We start from the raw sequence: 12,960 nt of genomic DNA on the forward strand, positions 1-12,960 counted from the left end.
CAGTATGTGTTGTTCGTGTGCAGCTTATCTACACGGTCAATTGCAGCCATCATAAGCAGCACCAGCAGCAGTGTGTACGTGCTTCAATACCTCTGTGAAGACGCACAAATACATGAATGCTTACACACACGCTAAAGCAATGCTCAGACAGTCCTTTTCTGTCTTGGCATCAGGGTGAAGGTGCTATCTCTTTTTAATCAGCTTTAACCAAAAACAGAAATCAGATTATTGCCTTTAACATATTTTAGACGCCTGCAGAAACTGTGAGAAACTGTTGAGCTGACCAAATGCAAATTGCCATGATGATGTTTGCTGTTTGCTGAAAAATAAAAGTGTATGTGCCATATTGTGCCTTCAAGAGTTTATCTTTAGCTGTTTTTTGTTTTGTTTTTTGTGAAGTTAATGTCATTTTAAAAACATTATATATATTATACATATTACATGTATGGTATGACTTTTTTTTAATTGTCAGATACAATTGATTTTTTGGCCTTGGTTTTATTTCAGATTCTAAAATACTGGTTTGAGTTATAATTTTTGCTAAGAAATGATTTTGTATGTGTGGACCAAATCTACTATATCTGATCCATCAAATGTTGTTTGTGCAGACAAAAAGAGTGGACTGATATGTTTGTGGGGAAAACAGAATAAAGAAGATGTAAATAAAATATTTTTTAACTTTTTACTTGAAGCCTGTCTTTTCTTTAAAAGCTGTGGAAGCTTGCTCACACATGTTTCACCAAAAACCATTTTTAAATACTATACTTCCTAAAGGCATTCCAGTCATTCAGACTCTTGGAAATCTGTTTTACAGTCATTACATCAGCTGTTCCTCGGTGTCTATTACCAAACACACACACGCCCTGTTGGAAAGATTGCAACACATGAACTATGTTGCACTGTGCCGGAAGACCAAAGTCTGTGGATACAAATATGAACAGCAAGCAGGGAAGTGGTTTTACTTTTTTAGAGTTCTGGTTTTTTTGGTTCTGTTTTTTTTTCTTTGCTTTTTTTTAGGTGGCATTACATTTTGTCTCTTTGTTTTGACAGACAAGAACAAAACAAAAAAGGTGTGTGTGTGTGTGTGTGTGTGTCAGGGGGAAACTTATAGAAATTCTTGGAAAAATAGGATTGAGATGGGATCGCGTGCGACAACAAGGTCAAACTCAGGACATCAATTATTAACCCACTCGGACATCAGGTCAACTCGATGCCTGGCGCAACTTCACAAAGCTCTCTGACTGGCTGGCTCTTTGCCAAACAACAGCTCACAGAGTGTGTGATCACATGGTCACATGCAAGGGGTTAATCTCGGTGACAAAAAAACACTCTTAGGGGTCAGTCCCTACAAAGTTAACACTGTTAACATTGGTTAATATATTATAAGTTCTTAAACTAAACAGGTAAAATAAACAACATATGCTACTGAAAAGTTAAACTGAGACATAAAAATGTTATCTGTCTCCGTGTACAAATATGGTATTTTTCTTATGTAATTAATGAACTTCAGTCTTTATTTATCAGCCTTTAACAGTTAAACAACTACTTTTGTCAGTGAATCAGACATGCTTATGATCATCATCTACACCCTGCCTCTTTATGAGAAATAAAACCATGATTTTTCTTCTTTTTTACTTCCTTAACATGCCTACACATACACAGAAACGGGCTATTTGTACTGTAATAACTAGTTATACGTGTAGTATTTTTGTATATAGGAACTTTATAATCCAGCTGATGAGCTGTTTCCTGGAAACCAGTGGCCTCTGCTCTTTCTCTTTCTGACTACCCTCAAGCGCAGTCTTGTCGTTGTGGGCAGGAAATAACCCTAAATTATTAATGTGTCACACCCTTAAACTATAAAATATACAGTTGTGGTCAGAAGTTTACATACACTCATCATGAGCATAAAAGCCATGGTAATTTGTGGCTTTTAATAATTTCTCTGAACTGTCCTTTTTGATGGTACAACATGCATCTTTGACCTTTGACCTTACAAAAATAAGAATTGGGTGCACAAGTTTGAATTAATTTTGGCTCAAATATATGCATACACTTGCTTAAATCTTTTAATGTGATGCTGAAAACTCAACAATGTGTTTTGACTTGACAAGGCTTAGACCTGTTAAATTCTCATTATGCCAGACCACAGACAAATTATTTTGTTTTGGCAGAAAAAGGATTTGTTAGACAGAACTTGATGGACTGATTAATAATTAGAATAATAAAAAAAAGTCCAATGAACTCAGTAAAGAGCAAAGAGGGAAAACTTTAGATTTACACAGGTTGGGAAGGTGTCTTGGAGCCATTTCTAAACAACTGCAGATTCCAAGATAATCAATTCAAACTATTGTACACAAGTACAAGTTATTTTGATGTGTCACGACTTTGCACAGACCTTGAAGAAGACCTAAACTATCCCCCTCAAGTTAAAGGAAATTGGTCAGGGTGTTGAAGAACAAACCAGTACCACCAAGGCTCAAACCTGCCATGAACAGGAAATTCTGAAACACCGGTGTCTACGTCAACAGTGAAGCAAGTTTTACATTCCCATTGCATCGGCCTTGAAAGATGCCTTGGCTCCAAATCAACACCTTCAGGCTCGCCCAAAATTTGCAGCTGAAAAAGCAAAGTGGCTTCTGGAGAAAAGGGTTATGCTGATTGACCTTTTTGGCCACAAAAGGTGAAGTGAGCAAAAGTGAGATTTTTAAATTTAAGAACACTGTACCAGCTGTCAAGCATGGTGGTGGTAGTATCATGCTTGGGGGCTGTTTTGCAGCCACTAATACTGGTACATTGCAAGTGGATGAAATAATAAAGAAGCGAGAAAACCTCCAAATTCTTCAGCTTCATAGCCAGTCAATAACTAAACAAGACAGTGATCCCAAACGCACATAAAAACTGGTTTTGAAATAGATAAACCAGGCTAACCCTAAGCTTCAATTAAGTATAATTCATTGTATTTATATGGCGCCAAATTTATATTGTAAAGTGAAGACCCTACAATAATACAAAACACCAAAAAAAACCTCAACAATCAGATGACCCACTATGACCAAACACAGTGACAGTAGGAAAGAAAAGATCCCTTTTAACAGGAAGGAACCTCTGGCAGAATCAGGCTCACGGAGGGGCGGGGCCATCTGCTGTGACCAACTGCAGTTGAGGGGAAGAAGACAGGACAAAAACACATTGTGGAAGAGAGCCAGAGATGATTGAGTAACTAATGATTAAATGCAAAATGGTGATTAAAGACATAGAGAGTTAAAAAGTGTGGTGAAGACAAAACACAGTGCATCATGGGAAGGCCCCAGCAGCCTAGACTTATTCCAGCATAATAAAGGGAGGATTACGGTCACCTGGCCCAGCCCTGACTATAAGCTTTATCATACTGTAAAGGAAAGTTTTAAGGCTAATCTTAAAAGCAGAGGGAGTGCTTGTCTCCTAAATTCAAACTGGGAGTTGGTTCCACAGAAGAGCGGCCTGAAAACTGAAGGCTCTGCCACCCATTCTACTTTTAAAAGCTCTAGGAACAACGAGTAAGCCTGCAGTCTGAAAGCAAAGTGCTCTATTGGGGAGATACCGCACTATAAGGTCTTTGAGATTATCCAAGACCTTGTGTGTGAGGAGCAGAGATGGGCAGTAACGCGTTACTTGTAACGCGTTACTGTAATCTGATTACTTTTTCAAGTAACGAGTAAAGTAAGGGATTACTATTGCAAAAACGGTAATTAGATTACCGTTACTTTCCCGTAGGAACGCTGCGTTACTGCGTTACTATAACCGTGATTTTTTGCGAGAATGTCTCATGACAGTGACGTAAGCGAGTGCGCAGTTAGTGACAACAGCTGTGTGCAGATCAACAATGGATCGCATATCGATTGTGGGAGAGAGTATGAGCGTGCAGCGTTTAAAGCGTGGAAGTACTGACCTTACTTTGAGTTTGATTCCATAAAAAGTGACAAAAACATTAGAGTCCATCGTGTATGGGAAGAAAACTTCTTTTTACAGCGAAAAAAACCCCCTAAACTTCCAAGCAAGCACCGAGTGCGCAACGACGTCAGAATCAGAATCAGAAAGGGGTTTATTGCCAAATGTTGAGCAGGTTTACAACATTAGGAAATTGCTGCAGTGCTTCAGTGCAAACATAGTGTCATAAATAGCACTTAAATAGACATGAAAAAATAAAAGTAGGGATAAGAATTAAAAGTGCTACGTAGAAAGATATGTGCATGAGCTATACATGAGATATATACATGAGAATAAGAATTAAGAGTGCTACGTTGAAAGATATATACATGAGTGCAGGTGGTGATCAGTGCCAATCATGGAATGATGCAGTGAACACAGCGTAGGGTCATGTGTTAGTAGCGGGAACAGTCATATGGTTATTGTTCATGTGTCCAACAGCAGAGGGGAAGAAACTGTTCTTATGGCGAGAGGTTCTGGTGCGAATGGACCGGAGCCTCCTGCCTGAGGGGAGCAGGTCAAGGAGGCTCCGGTCCATTCGCACCAGAACCTCTCGACGTAATGGGAAACTCACAGAAACTCACGGATTCTTCAACTGACCGCGGCACACCTGCACCAGGGTAAACCTCCGCCTACCCCACTCCTGCTTTACAGGTGAAAATAGAGCAACAGGACCACTGAGTCTTTGACTTTATTTATGTTCTGCTGTGTTTTACTTGCATCTATTTGAAAGAGTGAGTGTAAACACAAAAAGTATTTTATTTTATGTGCTGGAATGTGTAGAAAATAGGTTTAAATGTTAAACTAATTTATTCAAGTCAGAGAATGTTGCATATAATTACATTTTTGCTTGATGCATAAAGTTAAAAGATTAAAACTGATAAAACAAGTTTAAAAAAAAGAGACTTTTCCATTTGATTACATTTTGTATGATGGATTATGTAGAAAAAGTAAAATTGGGCTGAAAGATCTATTGCTTTATCACCTCTTCAGGTTGTAAATCGTGTTTTTAAAAAGTAACTAAGTAACTAAGTAACTAAGTAATTAATTACTTTTGAAAATAAGTAATCAGTAAAGTAACGGGATTACTTTTGGGGGGAAGTAATCAGTAATTAGTTACTGATTACTTTTTTCAAGTAACTTGACCAACACTGGTGAGGAGAAGGATTTTAAATTTACTTCTGGAATTAACAGGGAGCAACGAAAAGAATATACTTTTTTTTATATGGGAAACATGCACTTTCTCTTTCTAGCCCCTGTCAGTACTCTCACTGCGAAAGCCTGAAATTACATGACATTCATGCCCATAATGACTGTATGTAAACTTTTGACCTCAACCTATATCTATGTATGTTTTTACCAATGGTATAGAAATACATTAGGTAGCTAGACAAAATCAAAGTTCTCCTTTATATCAGTATTATTCTTTTATTGTCTTCAGCTGGTGAATTTAAGTACAACTTAAGCTTTGTTTCTGGCCATTGGGTCAGTTCAGTGGGTTCAGTGTAGCATTATCCACTGAGAAAGATGCATGCATTTTTACCTAAGAAAAAAAATGTAATGTCAAAACCATGGACTCAAACAATATGGCAAGAAATAAACCAGCGATTGATTGGTTGGTTCTCAAGCCGAAAATGTGATGCGATTCTGAAAAGACACCATAGCTGAATCATATGTGTACTAAAGAAAAAGATGTATATCACTTTGGTAAGAAGGTTTTCGCTAAAACAGCTGCTTACTCTTACTGAATGATACAATCGTAGCAACAAGACTGAAACTAGAGAGAGTGTTGGTTTCTTTAAGTCCAAGAAACCAATGCAATTACCTGAAAAGTTAAAGCTCAATAAAGCTGTGAAGTACTGAAATATATGAAGTACTATATAATTGATACAAATTACAGTACAAATTGTACTCACTGTCGTCACTTTAAACCATTAGTTACACCACAAACATAAGTTTAAATTGTTTTAAATGATTAAATGATCTTCCTTCTTAAAAACATGACATTAAACTTGCTTCAGCTTCTTATCATGTCAAATCATGGAAAACTATTACGTTTAGAAATATGAGGGTGTGAGGGTCAAATAGGTTTTCACTTGCCTCAGAGTGACAGTGTTGCATTATGGGTGTGGGAATTCAGACAATGGAACAGAGTCCAATTACTCAACAACTCAAGTGCAGAGTTGAGGCACTTGACCTGAATTTGAGTAATTTAGTTTGACACCATATTAAAATTGTATTAGTTTAATTATTAACTTTTAGTTACTTAGTTACTTCACGTAGATAATACCATGAAAAATATGATTATTAAGTATTTTTTTCATCTCAAACCACCCAGTTTTATACAGAAAAGCTGAAAACCTCTTTCTCCGCAGCCTAATCTCTAATAACCTTATACACATAAGGCACTTATACGGAGTATTTGTACATTTTTAAGTAGGTTATCCAAATATTTCCTCTCTTTTTCTCATGACAACTACAAGCTCTGATCAGGCTGAATGCCTGTGAGTTGTAAAAGGGGAAAGCCAGGCAGAAGTGCTGAGAGCAAAGCCTGGAGGACGTGAGAAAATAGCTGAATAAAGGGGACGTTTGGCCCCTAAAAATAAGCCTTTGAATTGGCAGATGATTGTGGGGGTTTCTGGCTTGGGGCCGGATGGTCCTCTCGGATGGCTGATGATGATGATAATTAAATCTGTTCTTTATGTCGAGTCAGCATATCCTCACTTTGTTGCAGTCCGGTCTCTGCTGACTGAATCCTGCCAAGATTCCCGAGCTGATCGGCCAAATAATTTTCAGAAAGTATATTTCTGCCCTTCTCTGTCCACACAGAGCCAAGTCCAAAGATAGCATTCATGATTTACACGGGGAAGTTTTGTTTTCGTTTGAGCTCCTTAAGATACGGCAGCTTCATTTTTCATTATTCTCTTTTGTTTTTAGTGTCAGAGAGGAATTCTACTCCCACCAGTGTGTGATACCTGACATGTGTGCATCCTCTGAACAAGCCCTGTTTCTGAAGTGATACACCTGCCACTGTAAGGCAAACAGAGCTCTCAAGACGGTGTTTTATTAAGTCTGTTGTTTACACAGAAAACACCAAAGGAATTAAGGCCCTTCGTGTTCATGTGAAGCAAACATTTTAATCATTCAGTTGAAGAAATTATATGGATTGGAGCCTTTTATGGAGCAACAGTTCCTGTTTCTATTGTAAAACAATTACAGCCATTGTAAAAATGCAATAAAACACAGGCTAATACAGTTCCCTGAATCTGCTTTATGCCAATATTTCATCATCAATTTTCTTGTTTAACACTTATAACACAATCCATCTGCTGTCATATGAACTGATGCCAAGCAATTTAAACAAGAGCACAGTGCACAAGGAAGCTTTTATATGTTATTATTGGAGCATCCATTAAACCTAATGGATGGATGGATGACTTTGTTTGATTACAAAACTAGAAAGCTAGAAAGCAGACCTGTATTTTATAACAAAAACTGATGTGGTAATGCCCTAATAAATTGTGATGTTTGCTTTGTCAGTTACTGCAAGGATCAGAATGTTTTATGGACTGTTATACGTGATTTCTTCAGGTTCACATCTTCTTGAAAGCGCTTTAATCTTATTGTGTTTGTGCGTTTGTGACTTTCTGTAGCACATCAGTTTTTACAGGTCCCAGAGATGAAACTATATGTTTCTTAAATGACTAAAGTGGTGCCATATTATATCACACTCATGTGACACACCCCAGCATGGAAATGGTATGATGGAAATTTACAAATAAAAACAATGTGGAAATGTCTTGTGATTCTAAATGTCGGCCAGCATTTTTCAAATGGTGTGATTTGTAGTTTAATTGCCAAAGCTTTCATCACATCCTTCACCTGACTTTATCTTTGTCAGGTAGATTTTTTCCAAGTGATTCACTCACCGTTCAGCACCATTTGCTAACGTAAAATTATTGCAGTGCAACCTGATTTAAGCTCTCATGTGACTGACAAAGGTACAGGTAATGAACATACCTGACATTCCCGAGTTCCTCAAGTGAAAGGACTCGTATTAATGTCTCAGGATTTCTTCAGTTTGCCATGCGCAGACAAGCACATGTTTAAACAAATAAAACATTTTTAAATATTATTAGAAAGATATTTATAATAGATTTAAGGTCTTAGGTTACAGTGGTGGTGGGTCAGTCTTTTTCAGGCAAGTAAGCTCTCAAAAGCTGAAAAAAAGTTCAGTAACAACAGCACCAGCTATTGTCTTTTATTGTTGTGGACTAAAAAAAGAATCTTCATTCAGTTTATTTTCACTCCATATTTTTCCTCTTGGTAATCCCCCCTCTCAGCACGGCCAACTCCACAGTTTGAGAACCACTGGCTAAAGGACAGGAAACGGGGGACAAAACCCTCCCACCTACTCTACACTGTTTTATTGTTTTTGGGGGGTTTTTAACCAGTGAGATATCATGTGTTAAGGCTCTTCCCCAGTTTCCAGCATTTACTGCCTTCAGGAATTATCTTTATATTTTCCATTCAGATGTTAATGCATTTATTTCCTCTGTTTGCAACAAAATAATTAAGATGATGCTCTAGTTGCAAGTTTTTATGGTACAAGTGGACAAACAAAGCTGAACTTAATGAGTACTATATACAGATTTTACGGTAATGATCACATTGCTCCAATGAATTTTTAAAGAAAAGAAAAAAACATATACTGTTAATAATGGAGTCCAATTTTCACTTTGTTTATTGTGTGTTCTGTCTCTTTTTAAACCCACCCACCCCCTCCTCCTTCTCCCCCAGACCTATCATCAAAGTATCGTGCGGTTTTCTTGTAAATTCGGCTCTTACTGGCAGCTGCCTTGTAGTCTGTGCACAGTTTGATGCGTTTCTGTCTTTCATGTCAGAGTTTTTAAAAATCCTTCTTCTCACAATATCTTTTACTCATGTACTAGTATATTAGTATCGTGTGCTTTCCAAGGTTAAAATCTGAGACGAATGGATACAATTTCTTTAGAGAGAGCCAGTCAGTGATATGAGTTATCCTTCTGTAGTTGATGGTGCATCTTTTCCGAATCAAGGATTCCAGGTGGAAGATTAGATGTGCTGTCAGAAAGGCCAGAGTTTAAGATTTCCCCCATTTGTAGCTTTCTGTGGTTATGTGGTTATTTCCAGTAGTTACTCAATGTGGCTTTAATACAACTAAGCTTTTCCAGAGGTTCAGAGTGACCAAGTCCATTTTTCTCTTTTTGCACAAGCTGTATATCCACAAGTAGAATCTCAACCTCCCAATGAAAAGGCAGAACGACACAGACACTCAAATCTCAACCTGTCTTCATTTTGAGACACCTACACAATCCTAGAAGAAGTTAACGCAGCATAAATAGTGGTTAATAAAAGGTGCATTGTGCTGATGAACGTTTGTTCTGTTCAAAAAACATGTTTCCAAACAATTATTCCCTAAACAAGTGTTCCTGACTGCTGGAAATAATGGGTTTTTTTCATGACTGAGAGCCCTGGTGTTCCATAAACGTAGCGTGTTATCGCCCTCTGTTGACTGCTACAACAGAGTAATTTTCCTCATAAAGTGCTAAACCAAACCAGACTGTCACGCTGTGGTGAACTGGCCACACGTCCTCTCTACAGCTGCTGATTCTGAAGGAAAAATTTCTCTGATGTCAACACAGCGAACCAACCTTTCAGTTTATGACAATGACTCAGGAATGAGTTGATTATTTCAGCTCAGCAGTTCAGGTCAGAGAAAGAGCACATTCAGCTGCAAGGGGTGAACACCTTCATATCTTACTAATGATTACAGATTTCTGCAAACATGCATTAAACCTGGAGGAGTTGCAGAAATCTCAGAGGCTGTTGTATTGTTTTAGCTGTTTGAGCTGAAGAGGGGGGAGGAACAATAGTGGCCAGTAACAATAATGTAGTTGTCAGGACTGTGAGGGAGGCAAGGTCAGTGAGGTGCTACAGTAAACAGGCAAGCCCAATTCCTTCCCATGGCCCCCTGGCTTAAGTTAGGGGGTAAAAGAAGCGGAGTTAAAGCTGAATGTTTTATTTCACAAAGGCTAACATAATAATGAGTCTGATGAAACATTTCAAGGACATGCTGATTAGGTTTTGGGCTTTCTTACTCATTTGGATTAGCGCGGGACACATACCACAGTCACATAAGATTAGTACAAAGTAAGGGAGTAACATCATAATTCACAGAACTCTTATATGAACAAATGATCCATAGTAGTAATACGATGGCACCTATCCAAGATGGCGGCCAACCAAACCGGTTTGACAACCGGTTTGACCGGTTTCGTGCGTGTGCGCATGCGCGTTCAGTAATACGATGGCACTAGTCCAAGATGGCGGCCAACCAAACCGGTTTGACAACCGATTTGACCAGTTTCGTGTGTGTGTGTGCGCATGCGCGTTCAGGTGTTCTTACCCTCTGGGCGGGAACGACTCCTCCTAGTGGGATGTGCTAGGTTGTATGGGTATAAAAGTGATCCTTTCACATTCTAAGAGCATCACCGCCACGGCCTGAGGAGCACCGACACATCGCGCTAAGGATCCCCGACGCATCGTCCTAGAGCACCGACACATCGCGCTAAGGATCCCCGACGCATCGACCTATGGAGCTCGGAATGACACCCAGCCAGGACATCGCCCATGCCACAGGCACTCTAGGTATGTCAGAAATGGGTACATGTATAAAATGTTTTAACACATGTCTATCTATCTTCACAGACTGCAGAACAGCACCCCTCCTCATAATGATCAGGACACCGTACGATTCCAGACGTTTTTGGAATGTTTAAGCAGTATCGACCTCCCAGAACAACAAAAACCTGGAGCTTTGTGCAGCAGTGGAGAGTCAGAACCGATCTTCATCAGCGAACCTGCAACACCCCCGAGTGAGTGGCTACATCGCGATTTCTCTGATGTTTTTGAGTACAGCATGTCAGATTTTGATCTAGTTCATATACCCACCACCCCAGAATGTGTCAGAAATAGCGTTGATTCACACATAGATTTCGAAGAAGGCGGCATAACAGACTCTCAAATATCAGCGGCGTATGATGCTTACATAAAGCTTCCAGACGCTCAGCCTGCTGAACAAAGTCATATAGCTTCAATAGCTGATAAATTATGTTTGATTGAAGCTAGACTCAATCAATACCACCAAGAAGCACAGGTACAAAGGCAACAGTTTACCAAACTCATAAACAAAGTGTGTAGTACATTAGACAACATCTGCAGCAAAATTTCAAGTCCCTGACTTTTAAAATCCAGACCATGGACCCTCCAAATAAATTATTTAAACATAATAACGGAACCTCCACTCCTGTTAGATGTTTTGACTTAGAGACTTTTATGCAGTGGGCTGAAGAAACAGATAAAAAATTAGACGATATTATAGCTAGACTTAATAGGGTGCCTGCATCAGCCTCATCTGATACACATCCTTGTCAGACTGTTCCTACGTCTGCTATTGCTGATGGGGCTATTGTTGCTAATAATAGTGATAGTACAGCAGGTGTTGCTCGGGCCGTTGCTGTTACTGATGCTAACCATATAGCTTGTGCTGCTGGTGATTTTGCGTCTGATGCACAATCTAGCCGGGTCACCTCTGCTGCAGCTACTGCAGTTGTTATTGAGCCCGTTGTGCAGTCTGGGTCCGGCAGCCGCTCTCAGTCACACATTAGAGAGATACCTAATTTTAATGCTCGCGAATTGCGTGAACGCCTTGATTTTAGGGGTATAAGTCTCGATCATCCAGAACAAGTGCCGGCGCGAGTGCGCGAGTGCTTAGCCAATGTGATAGACAGAGCTGTGGCGGGATCCCAACAGGGCAGTGTTCTAAACGTGGTCCTGCGTGGCCCCTCGCTGGCTTCAGATATTCAGGCTGTTTTAAACGCTGATGATCGGTATGATCCGGAGCTGTTTCTCGATCAAATTGCACAAGTTATGCAGAGTAATGATGAATCTATCGGTGATGATGAATTAGAGTTTATTGTCACGGTAGCTCAGAACAGTAGTGGCGGGTCTCGCTTAAGACTGGCGCACATACCTTATGATGAGATTCTCTCAAAGAAAGGCAGACATTTATACACACCAAACAACACAAACAACAATTTGTGCTTCTCCCTATGCATAGCACATTCATTAAACTCATCATCCTCTGAGCATGAAAAACTTGCTACAGCTAAACAGATGCATGCTGAAGTAGGTCTATGCGACACACAGCAAGTATCATTCTCTGATGTCGGTAAATTTGAGAAGCACTTCAACATTAAGATTGTAATCTATTACCACACAGAAGGGCGTAAACGCCTGGAATGTTTTTACACACATGAAGAGCCAAACCCTAACACGTTGATGATGTATCTCCATAATCAACATTACCACCTGATTTTAAACCCGACCGCTTTTTTGGGGGGATCCTATGTGTGTAATTTCTGTTACAGTATATATAATACACCATTACAGCACAGCTGTAAACATAGATGTAACACATGTTACACACTCTGTCAACATCACAGGGGACCCACAGTGAAATGCAGTGACTGTAACCGCATCTGCAAATCACAACACTGTTACCAACAACACAAATTACCTGAATTAAAACACAACATGATCCCCTGTGATAATATGAAACATTGCATGCACTGTGGCACCACATATAGAGAATCCAAGAAATTGCCACACAAATGTGCGCAGCCTAGATGCGAGCACTGCCGCGAACCTAAATTAGCAGGAGACTCCGACCATCAGTGTTTCATACAGCCTGTTGAAAAACAGAAGCCTAACGATAAATACATTTTATATTATTTTGAGACGCGGTACCACAACGGTAAACACGAGGCTAACTTTGTGTGTGCGTCTGATCTGAAGGGCAATAAGTTCACATTTAATACATTAAAGTGTGTGGAGGCGTTTGTGCAGCATTACAGACGCCCAAGGTTTCGTGGGTACACTTTCATAGCA

Source organism: Rhamphochromis sp. 'chilingali', assembly GCF_963969265.1.
Source record: "Rhamphochromis sp. 'chilingali' genome assembly, chromosome: 9".
Lineage (NCBI taxonomy): Eukaryota > Metazoa > Chordata > Actinopteri > Cichliformes > Cichlidae > Rhamphochromis > Rhamphochromis sp. 'chilingali'.